Source organism: Stenella coeruleoalba (assembly GCF_951394435.1).
Source record: "Stenella coeruleoalba genome assembly, chromosome: 4".
NCBI lineage: Eukaryota > Metazoa > Chordata > Mammalia > Artiodactyla > Delphinidae > Stenella > Stenella coeruleoalba.
In genome coordinates, this window is record NC_137149.1 from 143,016,794 (window position 1) to 143,040,006 (window position 23,213).

Below are 23,213 nucleotides of genomic sequence, written 5' to 3' on the forward strand. Positions count from 1 at the left end.
ACCGGGGCACGAACCCGCATCCCCTGCATCGGCCGGCGGACTCTCAACCACTGCGCCACCAGGGAAGCCCTCAGTCATTCTTTAATAACCCCCGAGACACACACACGCGCGCGCGCGCACGCAAGCGTGCATGCACAACTTTATTTTTCTTCCTGGCATTTACCACCACCTGATATTATAATGCGTATGTACCTGCGTGCACACACACAGATTTGTATACACGTCGATTTCTGCCCCACTCCCTCAATAGAGGATGAGCTTCATGAGACCGGGGACATTATCTTTTGGGTTCACTGCTGTATCCCTGGTGTTTAGAACAGTGATCAGCACATAGAAATAAGTGATTGAAAGTGAAACCGAGTGTTCCAGCACTGAACAGGGCTCTCTCTTGATATGAAGCTACCACTTCTTGGCTGTTTCCCTCTATAGTTTGGCCCCAGTCTTAACTGCCAACAGTTTCTTATTCACATCCTCCCATTTTAGGAGCCCCAAGCCAAGTAAGTGATTTGAATAGAATCACTTGGAGACACTGGGGCTGGTTGCAAGAATGGGAAATCAGCATCTGGTTTCCCAGATGAAAGTTCTTTCTTGTCTGTGGCATGAAGATATTTTAAAGATATTGACCACTCTTTTTGCTTTTGTGTTCCTAGTTATCTTTAGGTTGGCTGTAGTTTGTGAGGTATGAATTCTTCAAGAAGATCTTAAAGAACTTCTCCTTGAAGAATGTGTTTCCTGAATTTTTGTATTTTCAAAACAGTTTAGCTCTTTTCTTTATACGTTAAATACACCTTGGCTATGTAGGAAATCTTTGGGACATATTTTCTTTCTTTAAGAATTTTGTAGTTATTGCTGCATTACCTTGTCACATGTAATTTTGTTGTCAAGAAGTCTGAGAGCATCCTGATTTTTTTTCCTTTGTAAGTTAACTGATCTGTTTTGCCTGGATACCCAAAAGATTCTCTATTTTTGAAGTCCAATAAGCTTACTATTCTTCAGGGTTGACCATTTTTGATCAACTTGATAAAGTTCTATGGGAGCTGGCTCCTCATTTTTTTAAAATTTAATTTTTATTGGAGTATAGTTAGTTTACAATGTTGTGTTAGTTTCAGGTATACAGCAAAGTGATTCAGTTATACATATACATATATCCATTCTTTTTCAGATTCTTTTCCCATATAAGCTATTACAGAATATTGAGTAGAGTTCCCCGTGCTCTACAGTAGATCCTTGTTGATTGTCCATTTTATGTACAGTAGTGTGTATATATTCATCCCAGACTCCCAGTTTACCCCTCCCCTGACCTTTCCCCTTTGGTAACCATAAGTTTGTTGCTCCTCTCACTTTCTGCACCCCAGCCATACTGGCCTCCTTTCTCTTCCTCAAACCCGAAAAGCCCTTACTGCCTCAGGACCTTTGGACGTCAGCTCTTTCTGTCTGGAATAGTGTTCTTCACATCTTCACCAGCCACCTTCCACAGACACCTCAGATCTCAGGTCCTTCTCCCTGACCCTGCCAGCCAATTAAATCCTCTGTCATTGGTCTCAAAGTTCTAGCCTCTTTCCTTCACAGCCATGGTCACAACTGAACTGTGGCCTCCGGCAGTCCACACCCCATCACCGTGCATTTGAGTCGCCCTATACTCTTGTGCCTCAGTTGCCCTCTCCTGGTCATCAGGCCCTGCCCAGCTAAGAGGCCCGCCCACAGGGTACTTTTTATTGTACGTGGAGCTTCTTAAAAGGTCAGGTTTATTAAGGTATAACTTACATGCAATAAGGTACAGTTTTGACAAATGCATACAATCCTGGAACCATCACCACAACGTACGTATGATATTTTCATCGCGCTGAAAAGTTTCCTCAAGCCCCTTTGCAGTCCATATCCTTCTCCGTCCCCAGATTACAGTAGGTAATGAATATTTGATGAGCAAATTTTAGTTACCTACTGCGCTCCATGAGTTCTAACATCCGATAACTAGAACTCAGTCCAAATATCACAACTACAAAAAAACCAGTCATTTAATCCAGGAAACACAAAATACATTGGAAAAAAAGAACAACAACAAAAAAAGAAGAAAGAAATAAATTTTCTAATGAAATGATATATTTTGTCGAACCATAAACTTGTTTTTAAAGTGAAGTTCTATTTTTAAAAATTAATTAATTAATTTTATTTTTGGCTGCATTGGGTCTTCGTTGCTGTGCGCAGGCTTTAGTTGCGGTGAGCAGGGGCTGCTCTTTGTTGCGTTGCATGGGCTTCTTATTGCAGTGGCTTCTCTTGTTTTGGAGCACGGGCCCTAGGCGTGCAGGCTCAGTAGTTGTTGCTCGCGGGCTCTAGAGTACAGGCTCAGTAGCTGTGGCGCACGGGCTTAGTTGCTCCGTGGCATGTGGAATCTTCCCGGACCTGGGCTCGAACCCACGTCTCCTGCATTGGCAGGAGGATTCTTAACCACTGCACCACCAGGGAAGTCCCTGAAGCATAAATTTCTAAAGCTCTTGAAAAAAACTGGAAATCACTTCAGAATACCCATTAAAGGGCCTCTCTACCTCTTCATCCTACTCTGATTATAACCATTTTTCTCAAATATTTACAATAAGATTTAAAACATTTATTGATTTGGAAGCTAATTACTAGTATAGTCAGTATTCAATTTTCAAACGGGTTGTTTGCAAGTTCAATCGTAAATCAGCTGTTTCTATCTCAGCAGGTGTTTTTATATACGTATATAACGTTATAAAAAATGAGTGTTTAAATATTGTTCAGAAAGAGTATTCTAATATTTGTTATTTGCCTGAATTCTAGATTCTGCAACCTGGGGAGAGACACAGTAAATATTTAGGAGGGAAAATGATCAGGACTTGAAATATCAAGTTGGAATATAGGAGATGAAATTTATGGATGAATAAAATAATGGCTCCTATGATTTGGACTTGGCAATGCCACCCACTGAAAGAGAGAACACACAGTATGAGGCATAGAGCAGGAGCTGAGAGAAGACAAATTGCATCTGACATGACTGTGGAACATACAAGTAGACAAGTCCAGCTGGAGTTGGAAACAGAAATCTGAAATTTGGGGAAGAGGTTATCTGCGTATGGGTGGTCGTTGAGACCATGAGGCAATTAGATTCCTAAAAGAGTATAACGTGTGAAAAATGTAATTCACCAAATATCGAATTACTCAAAGCTCTCTGAGGAAACATCAATATATAATACATGGTCAGATAAGAGAAACCCATAAAGAGAGAGAGGGAAAACAGTCAAAGATTCTGTTTGGAGTATCATTATAGGCTCAAAAGAAAAACAATTGAAAACACTCTAAGTAAATCTGACTCAAATGCCACATAGACCTGGATGTGAAGGAGGTCATGGGACAAAGGCGTCAAGCTTTAACAAATCTCCGCTTCCCACCACAGTCTGTCAATCTGCCAGCCAGCTGTACCATCATCACCTGGGAAGCTTTTTAAAGATAAACATTCCAAGCCCCTTGCCTGTATATTTTGACTTAGGGGGTCTTACATGAGGCTCAGGACTCGGTATGTTTAGAAGCTTCCTCAATCCAACATTCCGCCAGCTTTGGACACTTCTTCCTAACACCTTCACCCCTCACCACCTCAAGGTGCACACTTTATTTTTTTTTCTTACAGAAGAAAATAAGACTCGGTGTATTTCTTGAACTTGGAGATGCATGGCTGAAGACAGAAAGTACCTTCTGTTTTCCTAGTTGTCACGAACTTTTGTGACTAAGAGAAATGTATAATTGCCAAGCTCAGAAACACCTGGAAATAAAAGAGGTTATTATAAAAATAAACACCTGTAGACAGTATTTATTTTACTGAAAAAATAATGGTTTAGAGGAAAAATCAAACCTATAATAAAATTAATTATTGTTCTGTAAGCCATCCTAAAGGAGGGTTTCCAATAAAAGGGGTTCATTGTCACCATTCAGCTCTGCACGTGGCTGTCTGGGAGCTAAGGGCTACAGCTGCTCCTGGACGGGCATTATGTGATAACCTGAAGGGTCCCAAATAGGTTTACCCACCCAGGAATCCACAGAGCACTGGTCTTCCTCAAGGTGTTACTAGGTGGTCCACGAAGTAAATGTTGGTCAAGTAATTTTGAAAACTGCTCTTTACTCCATCCTTTTTTGGTGTTTCACAATGAATATTAGCATACGAAGGGCCCTCAATAGTCCTGCAATCAAGAACCCATTAATTTTCTTTATTCTATTGGTTCCCCAATTTTTTGGACCACACTTTACTTTTTATGTAAAACACAGTCATGGAAATGGTGCTCCAGGCAATATCGTGGCAAACTTTATAATTCCAGTGAGAACAAGAAAAGAGTAAATAGGTGATCATCTATGAGCAAAAATGAAGAAAGCCTTAGGATAATTTGGAATAATAACATTTGACTGTTAATCTTGATAATACACAGTTTCTGAGTTAAGATAGAGTATGTCAGCATGTTGTAATATAAATGATAGGTCAAAGGAAATAGTTTAGAAATGCAAGGCACGCTACTAACTTTATTTTAGCAATATTCATCTCCTTAAATTATCGGGATAATTTAAAATATTGTTACTATTCATTGAAGTATAATAATTCCTAGGAGCTTTTTCTTACTAATGCTAGTAGCGTATGTTTGCTTAAAAGTATGAAGTTCATGTCGTTCAACATCCAGCTTACCTTTCTGGATGCATCTCCCATTGTTTATGCCATGCTCTAGCTTGCTACACTGAACTCCACAGCATTCTCAAACATGTAATGAATTTTTTTTTTTTTTTTTTTTTTTTTTTTTTTTTTGCGGTACGCGGGCCTCTCACTGCTGTGGCCTCTCCCGTTGCAGAGCACAGGCTCCGGATGCGCAGGCTCAGCGGCCATGGCTCACGGGCCCAGCCGCTCCGCGGCATGTGGGATCTTCCCGGACCGGGGCACAAACCCGTGTCCCCTGCATCGGCAGGCGGACTCTCAACCACTGCGCCACCAGGGAAGCCCATGAATTTTTTCTAAAAAGTCTATTGAATTTGTTACAGTATTGCTTCTCTGTTATGTTTTGGTTTTCTGGCCGCGAGGCATGTGGGATCTTAGCTCCCCGAACCGCACCCCGTTCATTGGAAGGCAAAGTCTTAACCATTGGACCGCCAGGGAAGTCCCTGTAATGAAGTTTTAAATTCTAAATTCTCTACACATTGGCTCACACTGTCATCTTGGCCTGGAATGTCTTCATCACTCATCTCTCAACGCTTCCTCCAATCTACATTTCCTTCTCAAACTACTATTGCTCCTGACCACATGGTATTAGACTTTAATCTGTCTCTTCCACTAAATTGTGAATTCCAATAGGACAAGAACTAAATTATGCTTCCTTGGGTAACACGTAGGATTTTAAGGAATTTTCTACTGTAATTAAATTTAGAATACTCGATAATACAGTTCCTTCCCTAATTAAAACACATCCTCCTGTGGTCTGAGTTAATGAGATTCGATAGAAGGCGTCAAACGCGTCTAGCCCTCATAATCTCCCTTCATCTAAAGTTTGGGGCCATTTGGAGATCTTACTGTTAAGAGTTTGTCGGATCCTGGCTGTAAAACATTGAGCAGGCTCCTTGAGACACAATGGGGTCGATTAGTGATGCAGAAGCTCTGGCCCAGCAATAACACTTTTTGTCCTTGAGGCAGAACTTAAAGTTTGATAACAATGTAAATAACAATGGCAACAACACAGTAGCTGTCCCGAGTACTATTTTAAGGGCTTTACCTCTGTTTATTCACATAATCCTCCCAACTACCCCATGAGGTAGTCACTATCATTATCCTTCCCACTTAAAGGAGGGGAAACTGAGGCACAGAGAGGTTAAGTAACTCGTCCAGTGTTACCCAACTTATAAGTGGTAGAAGCAGAATTCAACCTCTAGATTCATTTTGATGGACAAAACAGAATCAGTAAATGCCATAGGTGTGGAATTTCTGGAACTAGACTACCTGTGTTCATAGCCCAATTGTGGTCTGGGGTAAGAAATTATCTTCTGTGGTCTCATCTATAAAAGTACCTTGCAGCAGTTTTAATTAGAGTGAGTTTTTTTGCTGTGCCAATCTGACTGTCTCAGGTTCTACCTGTTAGAATGAGTTCCTTTGTCCAATCTTTCAGGGTCATTTCTGAGAACAGAGAAGGATTTTTGCTGGGAAGGCCATACCACCTTAACAGTCCATGAGGTTTTTTGCAATACAATTCCATTAAAATTGCATTTTTAAAATTTTCTTGAAGTAGAGTTGATTTACAATGTTGTGTTCATTTCTGCTGTACAGCAAAGTGACTCAGTTATACATATATATTCTTTTTCATATTCTTTTCCGTTACAGTTTATCGTAGGATATTGAATATAGTGCCCTTTGCTATACAGTAGGACCTTGTTGTTTATCCAGCTAGTCAGCTGATTGTTTATCTTGTTCTCAAAACTCATATCAGTGACAGAAAGGTTTTCCATCACACTCTGAATCTCAAGTTGAAGCAGGGCCCCGATCCTCATGGCTTCTTCACAACGTAAGTGAACGCTCTGTCCTTCCTGCTAGCGTTGAGCTTTACAGAATCAGCCTCAGGTTCTGTGACAGGCCAGGCAGTGGTGACAAAGTGGGGCTGATCTGTCCCGGAATGCTCTGGCCTCTCCTGGGCTGTATTCCTGCCCATTTGCTGGTCAGTGAGAAGGATCAAGTCTTTGGACTGGCAGTGGATTTGCAGCAGAGGGTTTTTTTTGAAAGAAGATCAGTGCTTCCTGACTCTTCTAGCTTCCCCCAAATATCTCCATTTCAAATACCCCAAATCCCTCATTTTCTTCAACAAGGCACTTATTTTTTTGCAGGTCTCAGGGAATTTGTCACTTGCCACCCAAACAAGGCTTTGGTCATCTCAAGCTTCGTGGCCTTCCTTAGCTAGGCCTCAGATGGAAAATGCCTTTTCTTCACAAGGCTATGCACTGAACTGATGTCCCTTATCTGCTTTCCAACAGGCCCACCTGAAGGGAGCTCCTGTCTCTCTGCAGTCCTTGCTGGAGGCCACCCTGCCTACAGCTTCTAACACAGGCACCCCACCAAGTTGCCAGCAAGCCTCAATGCTCCAGGGTTAGTGGCGTGAAGTCCGAGTCCCCAGAGGCAGCAGGGTGGTTAGGCTGCTGGCCTTGCTGCTGCATGAGACCTGCAGTTTCCCATCGTCCTACATGAGGGCCAGCGAATCCTCAGTTCTTCTCACCTGAACTCATCAAGCTCCACATGTCGGGGTCTGTCTTTTGCAGCCCCTATTTCTTTTATATCAAGTTCTAATTAGTATTTTTTGGTTGCAAGTAAGTCAACCAAATCTAGCTAGCTTAAGAAAACGAGATATTTATTAGAAGGGTATTAGGATAATGGATAAAAGTCAGAGACAGAAATGCAACTGGGTTTCAGGAACAAACCCAAATCAGGAACTCAAAATTGTTAAAATTCTCTCCATCTCTCTTTTCTATCCAGCTCTGTAGGCCAGCTTCATCGGTCTTTCTCTCTGTTTCCTAGCTCTCTGTTTCCCAATCTACATTTCAAAGAAGAAAAACAAGTAGCCAGTGACAGCTTTGAATTTTATAAGTTATAGGTGTAATCACCTCTCTTACTCTTGCAGCTAAGATACCTTTTAAAAGGAAAGAGCAGTGGATAAATTCTACATAATTTTTCCTTGATTCTTTAAATTACATTTTAAAGAAGTATTTAATTTTAAACAGTCTCAAATGTGCAGAAAAGTTACAACAATGGTGCCGGAAAGACTGTTTTATCCAGAACCATTTGAGAGTAGGTTGCCAAAATACCTCATCACCCCCAGACACTTTAGTGTATAATTCCTACTAACAGGGATACTCTCCTATGTAACAACAATATACCGTTAATATTGGGAAATTAGCATCAACATATCACTACATCTAACCCCCAGACTCCATTCAAGCTTTCCAGTCATCCCAGTAATTGTCCTTTATGGGAAAATTATGTAGTCCAGAATCACATGTTACAATTAGACATCTTCAGTGTGGACCAGTTCTTCAGTCTTTCCTTGATTTTCATGCCTTTGACGCCTTTAAAGTTTACAGAGCAGGTTACATATTGTAGAATGTCCTTCAAGCAGAGTTCATCTGATGTTCCTTCAGGATTAGAGTCAGGTCATGCTTCTGTGGCAGCACTGTCCTTGAAGTGATGCTGTGCTCTCATGGCATCTATCAGGTGGCATGTGGTTTAATTTTTCTCATGACTGGTCATATTAACTTTGACCACTAGACTCACGTGGGTTGCCAGATTTTTCACTGTAGAGTTACTCTTTTCCCCTTGGAAATTAACAAGTATTTTGTAAGATGGTATGTTGAAGCCATGTCCATACAACACCCCTCAACAAAATTTCATTTTATTCATTTATGTCAATATATTCATTTTCTTTCTCAGCTTCTTTGGGTAAATAAATTATTAGCATTCTGTGGCAACAGTGTCAGCTCATAACCTAGGACTCCTCTGATGCCTATACAAGCCAAAGACAATGCAACTCTCTCCTCGGAGCTCTTTTGGGCTGCAGGAGCATGCCCTTGCTCAGGGACAGCAGGAACAACTGGGAAGTTAATATCCCCAAGGGCAGTTGTCTTTCAATGAAGGGCGAAAGCTCGTAGATCAGTCCCACAGCTTTCTTGCTCTTCAGGTTGGACAACTCAAAGTGTTCTACACTGTTTCCCAGAGTTCCTCAGAGGAACTGAGCCTAGTTACCTGCACCAGTACGTTGCTCAGTACACACCCTTTATTATTGGCTTCCTTCCCTTCTTGTCTAAATTTCCCACCCTCCCAAGAAACTCTGCTTCCTGCTATCACTTCCCAGTAAGCTACTTGCATTCTAATCCTTTTCTCAAGATCTGCTTCCAGGGCGCTCATCCTAAGACACGTGTCATTCCCACACGACAGAACCTTTAAAGAGATTTTTCTGTGTTTGCCACAAATTCGTGATCTGACAATTTGGTTATTAGTCATTCTTTCAAGACTTTGTTTTTCTCTATCTAAATAAAGGAGTACCTCCCCATGATACCAATCTCCCCACCAAAGTGTGGAGTCAAAAGAGATGGACAGGATAAATCAGTTATATTAAAATGTTCCCTGACTCCTTGCAGCCGTAGAAAATCAGGCCAACCTGTATCAGCAAAGCACCATTAAACAAGGTACGTCCATGTCATCTGATCAATCAGTGCCTTTAAGTCAGAGTGTTATGCAATTGTTTTCCTGTTCTCTTGGGTTTCCATGGTACCTTAAAGTCAATCCCTGAATCTGAGCATCTGTTTCCCATCCTCCCTAGAGTACTTCTACCGGGAATTACCATTTTTACTTCATAAAAGTAAATGCATACAGTGCATGGCATTTTTTGAAGAGAGGGCTGAAAATAATAATATTGTACTTGCTATTCTTAACCCCTCCTCCCCAAAAACCACTCAGTACAAACAACAGCTAGACCAACTCCGTCTGGGAAGAGCAGATTTAGAAAGAAGGGAGACACTATATACAGTACCACACACGAGAAAGAAAATATAACGTCTCAGCCTGATACATTGTGGGATGCTGCCGGATGTTGACTCACTTCTCAAAAAACTAAATAGTCTTTTATGCAATGAGTTCAGCTCAAACAAATCTCTCCTGACCCTGCATTGCTACAGGACTAGATGTCGCCAATTTTAATATCTGTATTGGACACTCTGTGTAATTATTTTTCCAAAAGAACAGACCAAACAAGTTCTCAAGTAGAGAAAACTCTCTGTACACACAGTACTCTCCTGTGCAAGCAACAGGGATAGTTGGACAAATGAAAAGAAGCAAGGAATATTGATGACATATTAAGAATAAACACGTAGTTCCTCCCTAAAAAATAAGATGTTTGCAAATAACACAACCTGCTCAATCTTGCTGGCCATCCATCTCCCCTGAGGGAACTTTGAGTTTTCCGGAAGAAAAGTTCCATAGTTATAAATAAATGTTCCAAACATCTCTATAATTACTTGTTACTTTTAAAGTATTATCCGGGTGGAAATTCATTTTACCTAAAGCATATTTTACAACTGACTAGTATTAAGGAGTTTACTCCAAGAAAGGCACGTTTTTACTTTAGGTAGAAAAAGTTATATGAACACACCTCCCTTTCTACAGTGTGGGATCATTTTTCCTTAAGTTCTACCTCTCATCAGAGCGATCAGAGGCTGACAGGATTGATGGATCAGGAAATGACCTCTACACCATTCACTTCTCAAACTAAGTGCTTTTCACAAAAAACTCGTTTGAGGAAACTAATACCCAAATCTTTTCTGTCTTTCAACTCCTCGCGTTTGGCCTTGGGAAGATGTACGCAGTTCCAATGAGGGAATCCTGAGAGAAGAGAGAAGAAGCTCTTTTTATTTGTTTGTTTTACGGTCTTTGAATAGCCTGCATGCTCCTACAGTTATTTGCACAGGAGTTCAAAGCGTGAATCATTGGTTTTCCTGGACTTTCTGGTCCTGTACAAACTGCCGGTTCTGATGATTTGGTTTTGTGAAAACATCCTCTCCCACTGATACCTTCTTTCATAACATTAGAAGTGAGCGTGTGAAATGAATGAATCATACTTCTTAAAGAAAAGAAAAATGGCTTTTAAAGATAACACTTAAGATAACATAATCAGAACGGCTATCATCAAAGAGAACACGAATAGCAAATGTTGGTGAGGGTGTGGAGAAAAGGGAACCCTCATACACTGTTGGTGGGAATGTATATTGGTACAGCCACTGTGGAAAAAGTATGGAAGTTTCTCAAAAAACTAAAAATAGAAGTACCATATTACCCAGCAATTCCTCTCCTGGGTAGATATCTGAAAGACACAAAAACACTAATTTGAAAAGATACGTGCACCCCAATGTTCAAAGCAATGTTATTTACAATTGCCAAGATATGGAAACAACCTAAGTGTCCATCAACAGATGAAGGGATAAAGAAGATGTGGCACATATATACAATGGAATATTACTCAGCCATAAAAAGAAGCGAAACTGAGTTATTTGTAGTGAGGTGGATGGACCTAGAGTCTGTCATACAGAGTGAAGTAAGTCAGAAAGAGAAAAACAAATACCGTATGCTAACACATATATATAGAATCTAAAAAGCAACAAAAAAAATGGTCATGAAGAACCTTGGGGCAAGAAGGGAATAAAGCCGCAGACCTACTAGAGAATGGACTTGAGGATATGGGGAGGGGGATGGGTGAGCTGGGACAAAGTGAGAGAGAGGCATGGACATATATACACTACCAAATGAAAAATAGATAGCTGGTGGGAAGCAGCCACGTAGCACAGGGAGATCAGCTTGGTGCTTTGTGACCACCTAGATGGGTGGGATAGGGAGGGTGGGAGGGAGGGAGACACAAGAGGGAAGAGATATGGGAATATATGTATATGTATAACTGATTCACTTTGTTATAAAGCAGAAACTAACACACCATTGTAAAGCAATTATATTTCAATAAAGGTGTTAAAAAACAACAACAACAGATGAATGGATAATGAAGATGTGGTATGCAAATACAATGGAATATTACTCAGCCATAAAAAAGAATGAACTTGTACCATTTGCCTCAACCTGGATGAACTTGGAGGGCATTACCCTAAGTGAAATAAGTCAAGTAAAGACAAATATTATATAATATCACTTATATGTGGAATCTAAAACATACAACAAACTAGTGAATATAACAAAAAAGAAGCAGACTCACAGATATAGAGAACAAACTAGTGGTTACCAGTGGGGAGTGGGAGGTACAAACTATCGGGTGTAAGATGGGCTCACGGATGTACTATACAACACGGGAAATAGAGCCAATATTTTGTAATAACTGTAAATGGAAAGTAAACTTTCAAAATTGTATAAAAAAATAATAATTCCTACAAAATAAAACATTTCCCAGTTTCTTGATGAGATTCAAGGAAAATATTTCTGTGAACAAAATTTAAAAATTCATAATAGAAATAATAAATAAATATTAAAGTTACATTTTATATGTAGTTCGTCTAGAGCTTCTCTTCTTATAACAAATATTTTTGAAGATGAAATTAACACCTGAAGTATTATCTTTTGAGCAGTACTGATGCAGAGGCAAAGGGCTATTTTCCTTAACTATCATGCTGTCTAATTAAACTCTATACTTTGCAATTAAAAAATTCTTATTCCAGTGGAAGTTGATAAATAGCAAAATATATAAGTATCATATATAATTTGCTTCTTATCAGTCATTCGGCTATATATTAAATACTCTTTTGTGTCCAGGTTTGTTCTGAGTTCTGAGGAAATGTGAAAGAAGTATAAAAACACGATTTAAACTTCAACAGATTTCTTGTGTAATTGGGGGGAGGGATGCAAGACACAATTCTTATTATATCATTTCAAAAACCTCCTATGATCCCTCTCTTACCTATCCAATGACATCATTACACACTCCCACCGTAATTAGGGGCATCCACCATGTGCCTGATTCCCACAATTCTCTTTGATATACTCTAAAGTCTGGGCAAACCATGGCTACCCGTTACTTTGTGACAGTCCCTCACCGAGCTCCGAGCTCCGTGCCTGTGTTCAGACAGCGCCTGCCAGTTAGAAACCCCCTTCTCTCAACACCTCCTGTCTTCTTCCTCAGTTCAATGAAATCATTGTCTTTTCCTTACTCCCTTCTAGGTAGTAGTAATTCTTCCCTTGTCTGAATTCTTTTAGCTCTATTTCTCACTGTATTTTTCTTATTCAACATAGTATCATAGATACTTGTGTGTATTTCTTATTTGCCCCACTAAAATTACCCTAAAGCATTTCAAATAGCTTGTTTTCTACATATCTCCATACCCATTGTCTAACCCAGTGTCTGGTTTATAACATGTACTCAAATCCAGTAGTTGAATAGATGAATGAATGAATAAATGAGTACTTGAAATAATTAGGGAATAATTAAGAATAATAATTGTGAAAAAAAAAAAAAGAATAATAATTGTGTAGCAATGGATGCAGAGTACTAGGAGGGTAAAAGATATTGGAAGGAGGGAGTAAAATAGCTTGAATGTGGACTGGACTAGTCTAAGAGTAAATGGAGGATTTAAACCTGATTTGGGCCTTTGAGGATGATCATGTCAAACAATGGAACCAGGGTGGCTGAGACCAATCAGAAGTAGAAGTCTGGGGCTTCCCTGGTGGCGCAGTGGTTGAGAGTCCGCCTGCCGATGCAGGAGACACGGCTTCGTGCCCCGGTCCGAGAAGGTCCCACGTGTCGCGGAGCGGCTGGGCCCGTGAGCCATGGCCGCTGAGCCTGCGCGTCCGGAGCCTGTGCTCCGCAACGGGAGAGGCCACAACAGTGAGAGGCCCGCGTACCGCAAAAAAAAAAAAAAAGAAGTAGAAGTCTGGCTGACTGATTAGAAGAGAAGAAAGAAATCAAAAGGCAGGTTGTGAGAGGAAAGTTGCAGGAATTACCTCATGTAAGGCTGAGCAGGAAATATACAAACTACAAGATAAAACCCGATTAGTTGGAATCCCAGAAATTAAACTCTGTTTCTAGGACACAGGCTGTTTGCTGAGAAGAAATACACTCAAGACAAAAGAATGGGTTTTGAATTGAGAAGGGCTGGGTTTGCTTTCAGTTTCACTATCTATTGTTTTTGTTGGGCATTGGATTCTCCAACCCTCCGCTTTCTCATCCATAAAATGGGAGTTATAATTCCCACCCGACTGGGCTGTGTGCGGGTTAAGTAAGATGCTATGTGGAAAGTGCTGGGCACGTATAAGGAGCTCGGTAAATGGCAAATCTGGTTAATTTGCTCTGGGCTCCAATTTGAATATTTGCTAGGTATGATTGTCCCTAAGTCCATTTGTGGCCAGAGGGTCTCTGAGACTTGAAGCCTGTTCCTAATTGTTCTACAAGAAGGCTTTCTGGAATTGATGTGGAGACCCTAAAAGAGGTAACGACGATGATGGCGACAAAAGAACTTAGAGCGGCTAATATTTATTGGGTGCCAACATGGACCAGCAACCATGCTAAGTGCCTCATAAGATTTATTGCATTTAATCCCAGCAGAAACACATATGGTAAATAAAGCGACGGAGACTGGTTTTTGGGTTTTTTCACAGGGATTCTCTTGGAAGAAAATGTGTCTGGATCTCAGGAATCCCAGTCAATGGGAACATAGCAGAAGCCGGAAGAGGGAGTCCAGGGGCAGTGAAAAGGCACGCAGATTCGGAAGCTTACCCTGACAGTGGAATCCAGGCTACAGTAGTTACAAGGGGTGGGGTAATCTCAGATTCAATCCATGCAGGCCTCCATCCCAGGGACTCCAATCCTGCAAGCAGCCAGGGTACAGGGAAATCTAAGCAGCAGGCGCTACTCAAAGCCAGACAGGTGGTGGCGCTGTGATTCTCAGCGGGACCCTTATGGTAGCAGGAAGCAGGATACAGCCGTCCTGGGGAAGGAATTCTTATGAATTAGGGCAAGAATGGCCAAATTTTTTTCTTTTGTATAATTTCTGGGCAAGCAGATGGTTGTTTAAAGCCTTGTGCTTGAGACCAAATTTAGGCTAAGCCATAAAGAGTATCATGATCAATTAGTGATGTCTGCCATGAGGCACTAGGGGAAGAAGTGGCAGCAGACCAGTTCTGACTCTTGGGTTTAATGGAAGAATCAGGACAGACTTGAAGATAAAGGAAGAAGAGATATATAAAAAGGGACCATTATAAAGGGACCTTGCATAATTCTTAGGGGATACAGGGAAGGAGAGACTTGGGGCCCATCAATCCTGCTCAGAACTGAATAGAGGGAGTATGCCTAGGGTAATCATAGATATCTCCTTTCCCCAGTCTGTTGCCTTCTTAAGAATTGACTGTAGTGTTTTAACGCCCCAGCTGCCCATGTTTCCCCAAAGTAAAGGCTTGGAGTTAGGTGCCCCATGTTTCCAATTTGTTATTTATAAAGATCCATGAGCTTCTCAGAAAAAAAATTCAATATGCATTCTCAGGAGATAATGATATTGAAAAAAACAAATATATATAAATATATATATAAATATATAGAGAGAGACAGACAACAGGAAGTTAAACACATTAAGTATTTATTATTTTTTATAACAGAATTTGGTAGTGCTATTGTTTGAAATACTTCAAAATAGTAATTGTATTTTGCTAAGAGACCTCTTTGAGAACTATATTTAAATTTCCATATAGTTGTATTTACTTATTTAAGTAAGAAAATACAAATGCCAGCAAAAAGAAGAAAACATCTCAGAAGTCTTTCAATATATATTACAGCAAATTATTCTTTTTTTAAGTGAGGAACAGGGAGGTGGCTATTTGAACATTTTTTATCCTTGAAACCACATTCCTGTGGCATTACTCAAATTAAATCCTGCAGTCATTGGAAGTGGAAAGAGAAAATAACTATATTAAAACCAAACAGAAAATAAATCTGGATCTTCTTATTATATTTTGCTAGGTCTGTAACTTCCCAACCTGTTCTGTTTGTGAAAATAGACAAATATAACCCCCCACAAGAAGCAGCAGCTGTCAGTCTCGCAAGTCCTATTTCTTAAAGCAGCCTTTGCTTTGAGGGACCAAGAGTAAGGTGACTATATGTAGACATGCCTATTTGGAAACTCTGTTCTATTGTGGTAACCTCCCAATTTATGTCTTACTCTAGGAGAGAAAAAGAAAGCCACATATGAAACAGGTTTTTAAAACATGTTTTTTTCAGAAAAGAAAAAGTCATGTCAGGAAAAAAAAAGCAGTATAGTTAGAATGATTGCATAGCTTTTCTGATTGTGTCGTTTGAATGAACAACTTTTGAACAATTTTTAAAAATAATTTTCGAACTGCTGTATTATTTAACATAATAGAATTCTATCAGCGTGTATAGGGCAACAAGCACAAGGTATTATCTACAAAGTGAACTTACAAATAGACAAGGTAACAAATAAAGATGTAAAAACAAAGCAATATTTCTTATCTTCATGTTTTGTGCATGCAAACACATGTTTACGAAGGGTTCATTTTTTCCCCCTTTCATTCATTTACTCATTCATTTAAAAAGTATTTTTAGTGGGTTGAATTGGGTCCCCTCCCCCAAAAGATAGGTCCACCCAGAACATGTGGATGTAGCCTTATTTGGAAAAAAGATCTTTGCAGATGTGATTAAGCTAAGGATCTTGAGAAGTGATCATCCTGCATTACGCGGGTGGACCCTAAATCTAGTGACAAGGTCCTTATAAAAGACAGAAGAGGGGCTTCTCTGGTGACACAGTGGTTGAGAGTCTGCCTGCCGATGCAGGGGACGCGGGTTCGTGCCCCGGTCCGGGAGGATCCCACATGCCGCGGAGCAGCTAGGCCCGTGAGCCATGGCCGCTGAGCCTGCGCGTTCGGAGCCTGTGCTCCGCAACAGGAGGGGCCACAGCGGTGAGAGGCCCGCGTACCACAAAAAAAAAAAAAAAGAAAAAAAAAAAGACAGAAGAGAAGACACAGAGAGGGAGGAGAGGAGAAGGCCATGTGAAGATGGAGGCAGAGGTTAAAGTGATGCAGACGTAAGATAAGGAACTCCAGGGGCCACCAGAAGCTCGAAGAGACAAGCGAGGATTCTCCCCTAGAGGCTTCACAGGGTGTGCCTTGATTTCAGACTTCTGGCTTCAGAACTGTTAGAGAACAAATTTCTGTTGTGCCCGGCCTGTGGTAATTTGTTGGCAGCCCTAGGAATCTAACAGAGCATCTCTGAGCACATTTCTTGTGCCATGTATATTGTTAGGCAAGTATACATCGTTGAATAAGATATCATATTGCCCTGGAGGGAATCACAATCTGGTACATAAAACAGACACTTAACAAGGTGTGTTCTTGGTGAATTTTAGACCCAAGGATGGTGGAGGGTCTCCGTTACTGAGTGCCTTCCATTGTCCGTGAGTGCACTGTAGAGGCTCAGGTACCCAAGAAGTACCCCAAGATGCCTGGGATACTAAGGGAAGCTTTCTAGAGGGAACAGCGTTTTAGCTAGTCTTGAAGAATGGGCAGGAGTTTTCATGACGAAACGTTGGCCAGCAGGCTGTATAGGAGATAGCAAACTGAAGGAATGGAAAGTATGAAAGGCTCAAAAATGTGTCAAGGCAAAATAGAGAAGTTATAACCTTGGCATGAGACAAGTCTTATAAATGTATTTGTTGAATCTGAATTGTAAGAGGCATGTCTCGCTGCTGCGTTATAGTATTGAGTGAAGGGGGATTAGAATGTTTGCTAGCATGTCGGGGTGGGGGGAGATGGAACGGGGAGACAATGGAGAATTATAATCACTGAAAGGACAGGATCTGAGTTGATTTTAGGAAAATAACTCTAGTGGAATTTTTATTTCAGTTATTAATTCGTGTTCTCACCCGTTAAGTTTTCCTTTTCTCATTCCCTATTCAGGTAGACAAAAGCTTTACCTCTTCCTTGCCTTGAGGAAGGTTTGAGGGTGGCTTCTTGGATTTTGTTTTCAAAATCTTAAATCCACTGAGAGGATAAGGTTTGAGGAAGGTGCCTCTTAGGACATGAGAGAGAGAAGAGTGATTTTTTCCTAGGTTAAAAAGAAGTTTCTCTCCCAGATCGGAGACGAGACCGGGGCTGAGGGTTTGAGAGCAGTACAGAATAAATGGCATGCGTTGCATCGGGGATGCTGGATCCTGGGTTTGGGGCTCCAGCTTCACTGGATACTGTGTGCCAGGGGAAGCAAGGAGCTGCACAGCAGAGCATCAGACTGAACCATCCTTACAGGCTAGGGCATCAGTTTCTGCAGAAACCAGTATTGTCTCAGGGCTGACAACGGGAGGGATCCCCCCAAAGTTTGGCATTATATGAGATCCCCAAACCCTTGGTGCAAACCCAGTCAGGGAAGTAAGTGTACGCTAAAAAGGAGTGAGGTTGAATTTTCCACAAGCCCAACCAAATGGAGGCTTGGTAGCTAATTTAAATAAAGAGCAAAGTGTGATATTTTACTGAGTCTATAGACTAAGATTTATATCCATTAATCAGCAAGAGTGTTATGGTGGAGATCGCTAACTGTATCTAATATCTCTTCTCCTCCTTTCTCTTATAGTAATAGAACTCCTGAGCGTAGCTAGGTCCAGGGGCACCCAGAAGAAACTGCATTTCCCAGCCCCCATTGAACCCCAGGGTGGACACCTGACGAGGCTTTGGGGTTTGAGTGAAGTGTGCTGCTTAAGGAGCTCGCTTTTAAAAGGGCAGGGGTGTACTCTTCCCTTGCACAAGTTAGAGTCAGGGCAGGTGATGCAGATGAGGATAACCCAAAGGGTGATAGATCCACAAGGAGGACTCTGGACCTCTGGCAACTTTGCATAATGGAGTTCCCATTCAAACCGGAAATTTACAGAAAACAAAAATAAATTTCTGTCTTGTAGACCACTGTTTTTCACAACCTGATCAAATAAGGTGAACCTACATTCTCACTAACATCAGTCTGGAAGAGGAACTGGAATGGGGGGAGATTGATGGTGAGGAAAATGGTTAGTTGGTTATTAGGCAGTGAGAGTAGTTAACTAATGGTGGTATGAGAGGGAGAAGAGGGCTGGATTGAAGACAAGGTCCACAGGACGTGGTAATCGATTATAGGTAGAGGGCAAAAAAGAGGGAGAAAAAAACTGTGACTGTAGGTGCAAAATGAGGAGTTGAGGTTAATGGTAATACTATCTATTGAGATAGAAAATAATTGAGGTGCAAGCCTTAGGAAGAAGAGGCATAACATAGTAAGACAAAACAAGAAGCCATTGGGCCCAGCAATGAAGAAAGCCTATTTTCTGTTCATTTCCTTGTTTTTACTAGTGGAAAAGCTTACTGGAAGCCAGAGCACATAGTAATAATAATAGGGCCCGTCACTGGCAACGTGTTCAATATTCAGTGAGTGTCTTAACACAATTTCCTCAGTTTTCAGAGAGCCTCTGTCGAAGACTGCTGTCACCTTCACTGTTTTGCTCAATAACTGAGTTTCCACAATACTCTCAGTGTAAGGTAAAAGTGAACCTTCTACTTGTTGTTACTTTTTACTAATTTAGAAAAGCATGATAATATAATGATAGATATATGTTATTACACATTTGTCAAAACTCGTAGAATGTACAACACAAAGAATGAACCCAAATGCAAACTATGGACTTTGCATGACAATGATGTATCAATGTTGGTTCATCGATTGTAACAAATGTACCACTGTGATGCAGGATGTTGGTGGTGGACGATGCTGCTTGTGTTGGGCAACTGTTGGCAGAAGCCACCCTCCTTGGCCAGGCCCAACTGCCTGAGTTGTCTCACAACAGGAGGTCCCAATGAGGAAAACTGTGCTGTCTCAGAAAACTAACCAGGAGAATTCGGGAGGGGCCCAAGGAAGGAGGAGATGACCAACCTCCCAGAAGCCCTCATGCTGGAATACATTTTGGCTAAGAGATGCGCGCTACCAGGAAGGACCCTGAGTCACCAAATATGGGCCAAGCAAGATGATTGGCCAGAGACAACCCGGAAACTACTCCATTACCATAAAACCTGAGGCTGCGAGCCACGTGGCAGAGCAGTTCTTCTGGGCTCCCTTACGCTGCTGCTCTCCGCCAGGCTTCCCTTCCCAATAAAGTCTCCTGCTTTGTCAGCGTGTCTCCTAGGACAATTCATTTCCAAGTGTTAGACAAGAGCCCACTCTCGGGCCCTGGAAGGGGTCCCCCTTCCTGCAACACTTGTGTGGCAGGAGGAGGGAGGTGGGAACTCTATTTTATGCTCAATTTTTCTGTGAACATAAAACTGCTGTAAATATATTAATTTTAAAAATACATATGTGTGCTTTTTTTTGACAAATAATAAACTGCACTGATCTTCCTTCCCTCTTATTCCAGTTCAAAGAAATCAATCTATTTTTCTTTAGGAAAAAAATGTCAAATGCAAGAGTTTCGGTTTCCCCATTCTCGAGTATTTAGAGTTATAATAAAGATGTTTTTGTAATTAGTATATACATCCGTTAGGCATTTCAAAGCTAGTGAGCCCACAGAGATTGCTGTATTTTCCTTTGTGGAGAGCAAATAAACAACTTTCTTTGAAAGAACAGCTTTTGTTATATAAGTTTGTTTAGGACTAGAATAATCAAGGTAGCATGGTTTTTAAGAGTTTGACCCCAGAGTTACTAACCTAGTCAATTCCTGGCTCTAACATTCATCAGATACAGGTTCTCAGGCAATTCTTTGTTACATTCTAAATTTTATTTTCTTCATCTCTAAAATGACGTTAATAGGAATACCCACAGTTCATTGATTCGTTGGCAAGTTTGAGAAAACATATGTAAAGCATTTAGTATAAGGCCTGGTAGTCGAGACTGCTCAATAAATATGTGTCGTTGTGATTAGAGGGTATTTTCCAGTCACCAATTAACTAATGTCTTGGAGGACATTCAATCATTTACTGAGTAAGAAATGAACTGAATTCTGAAAATCCTGACTTCCAGCTCTAGCCATGATTGAAGGAATAGGTACTAGACTTACTCTCCTACGATTAACAACTTTGAAACTGGAAAACAAACAAACAAACAAAACTCCTGAAGCCGCTCTTCTCAGGCCTTGGTTAACAGACAGCTCAGGGCTGTGACCCTTGAGAGACACGAAGTCCACGTTGAACATCAAGTTCACTCTAATTTACTGAATGCGATTTCCAAATTGTGGCCCACGGAAACAGAGCCTGAACAGAAAGCAGCAGTCTTGCCATCCATCCATATGACACAGAGATTTTGAAGTTTGGGACTACTGAAGCAGCCGGGATTTGCATCTCAGGGCACCAGAAATAAGGGCGCTTAGAAGAGAAGCGCCCCAGAAATCTGCATCTCTGTCCTCTTGAATCTTTGACTGAGTACCTGTGCGTACACTTGGTCACTCGGAGGGGCCTAGTAAGGAGTGGCTACTTTGGGACTGTGAGCTGAATGGAAATCCCAGAGAATACATAGTGCTGGGACACAATGGAAGGAATGCCAGCAAGCCAGGGCTGAGGCCCCAGAAGAGTCATGGTTTAGCAGGAGGACTCCTCCGACCCTAGCGTAGGGATGCGCCTGCGCCACTCTAACAAAGCTTAAAGCCAAGCCTCAGGAGAAACATGCTGAGCTGCCAGTAAATTAATTCTCTGCCAGAATAAAACCCAACAGTCTTTACAGGAAGACAAATCCAGAATCCCAACAGCATAGCATTCCACTGTCCAGCATGACACTTAAAAAATTAGTAGGCGTGTGAAGAATCAGAAAAATATGACCAAAATTGGAGGGAGAGGAGGCAGTAGAAACAGACCCAGAGATGACAGACGTGTCGGAATTAGCAGACAAGGACTTCAGGCAACTGTTATAAAAAAGGCCCAAAATCTAAAGACAAAGATAAATAAATGAGTAAACAGATGTGGGATCTCAGTAAATAAATGGAAACTAAAAGAGAGCCAGGAAAGCACATGACAATTGTAGAACTAAAAAATACCTGAAATTTAAAGATATTTGCTGAATTGGGCGAAACAGAAGATTGGATACTACAAAAGAAAAGACTTTGAAGACAGGTTAAATAGAAACTTTGCAAACTGAAACACACACAATAAAGAAAGATTGGCTGAAAAAAAAAAAAAAAAGGAGCTTCAGTGACCTGCAGGGTATTGTAAAGTCATCTAATATTTGTGGAGTAGAAGTCCCAGAGGTAGAAGAGACCTTTTGGCAGGAAAAAAAATATGTTAAAAGAAATAATAGTAAAAGAAATCCCCAAATTTAATAAAAAATTAAAAAACAGAGAATATTGTGCATCACCAAATAACTAGTGTCTCTGAGGACATCTATTCATCTCCTCAGCAAGAACTGAACATTTTAAAACAGTTTTGAAAATCTCAACTTCCCATTCTGACCATGATGGAGGAATGAGCCACAAACAGGATAAACAGAAAGAAAACCACCTAGGCATATTGTAGTACAATTGCTTTAAACCAAACTAAAAATAAAAAATTCAAAACATTCCGAAGAAAAAGACGTATTACATACAGGAAAGTAACAATACAATAACCACTGCATTCTCATCAGAAACAATACAAGCCAGAAAACAATGGAATGGTAGTTTTTAAATGCTAAATTAGGAATAAACTATGAATTTAGAATTTAAAACAAGCAAAATTTTTCATGAAAACTTAACTCCAGTGAAGATATTTTCAGATAACCATAGTGATGACCTGCACTACAAGAAATGTTAAATAAACTTATTCAGATTAAAGGGAAATTATACCAGATAGAAACTCAAATCTACATGAATGAATAAAGAACACTAAACATTTTTCTACTTCCTTAACTTCTTTAAAAAGAAACGAATTATTTGAAACATGAGTGATAATGTGTTGTGGAATTTGTAATGTGTAGAAGTAAGATACATGACAAATGCACAAAAGAGGGGAGAGGGAAATGGAAGTACATTTATGTATGCTTTTTACGTTATATATAAAGTGTTATTCTATCAATTCCAGGTGTACTGTAATAGGTTAAGGATGCATATTGTAATCCCCAAAGTACCCATTAAAGAAATAAAACAGTGAGATCATATGCCAAAAGAGGAGATTAAAATGTAATACTAAGAAATGCTCAATTAAAAAAAAGACAGGAGGGCTTCCTTGGTGGTGCAGTGGTTAAGAATCCACATGCCAACGCAGGGGACATGGGTTTGAGCCCTGATCTGGGAAGATCCCACATGCCGCGGAGCAACTAAGCCTGTGTGCCACAGCTACAGAGTCTGTGCTCTAGAGCCCACGAGACACAACTACTGAACCCGCATACCACAACTACTGAAGCCCACACACCTAGAGCCCATGCTCCACAACAGAGAAGCCACTGCTTTGAGAAACCTGTGCACCACAGCAAAGAGTAACCCCCACTCGCCACAACTAGAGAAAGCCCACATGTAGCAACAAAGACCCAACACAGCCAAAAATAAATAAATAAATTTTAAAAATTAAAAAAAAGAAGACAGGAAAATATGGAAAAGGAAAAAAAGATAGACGGAACAATAGAAAACAAATAGTAAGATGGTAGACTTAAGCCTAAGCATATGAATTATTATATTAAATGTAGAAATACTAGACCACCAGTTAAAAAGCAGAGAAGCATATCCAACTATACACTGTT

General features: G+C 40.6%; 1 long non-coding RNA gene across 1 annotated transcript in view; it reads left to right on the forward strand.

The window, feature by feature from the left end:
• LOC307185783 overlaps positions 1–22,102 on the forward strand; it is a 214,591-nt gene extending 192,489 nt beyond the window's left edge. The window contains exon 4 of the long non-coding RNA XR_013828171.1: positions 19,273–22,102. This is a non-coding gene — a long non-coding RNA (uncharacterized lncRNA). The remainder of the gene's footprint in view (positions 1–19,272) is intronic.
• The last annotated feature ends 1,111 nt before the right edge of the window (positions 22,103–23,213 follow it).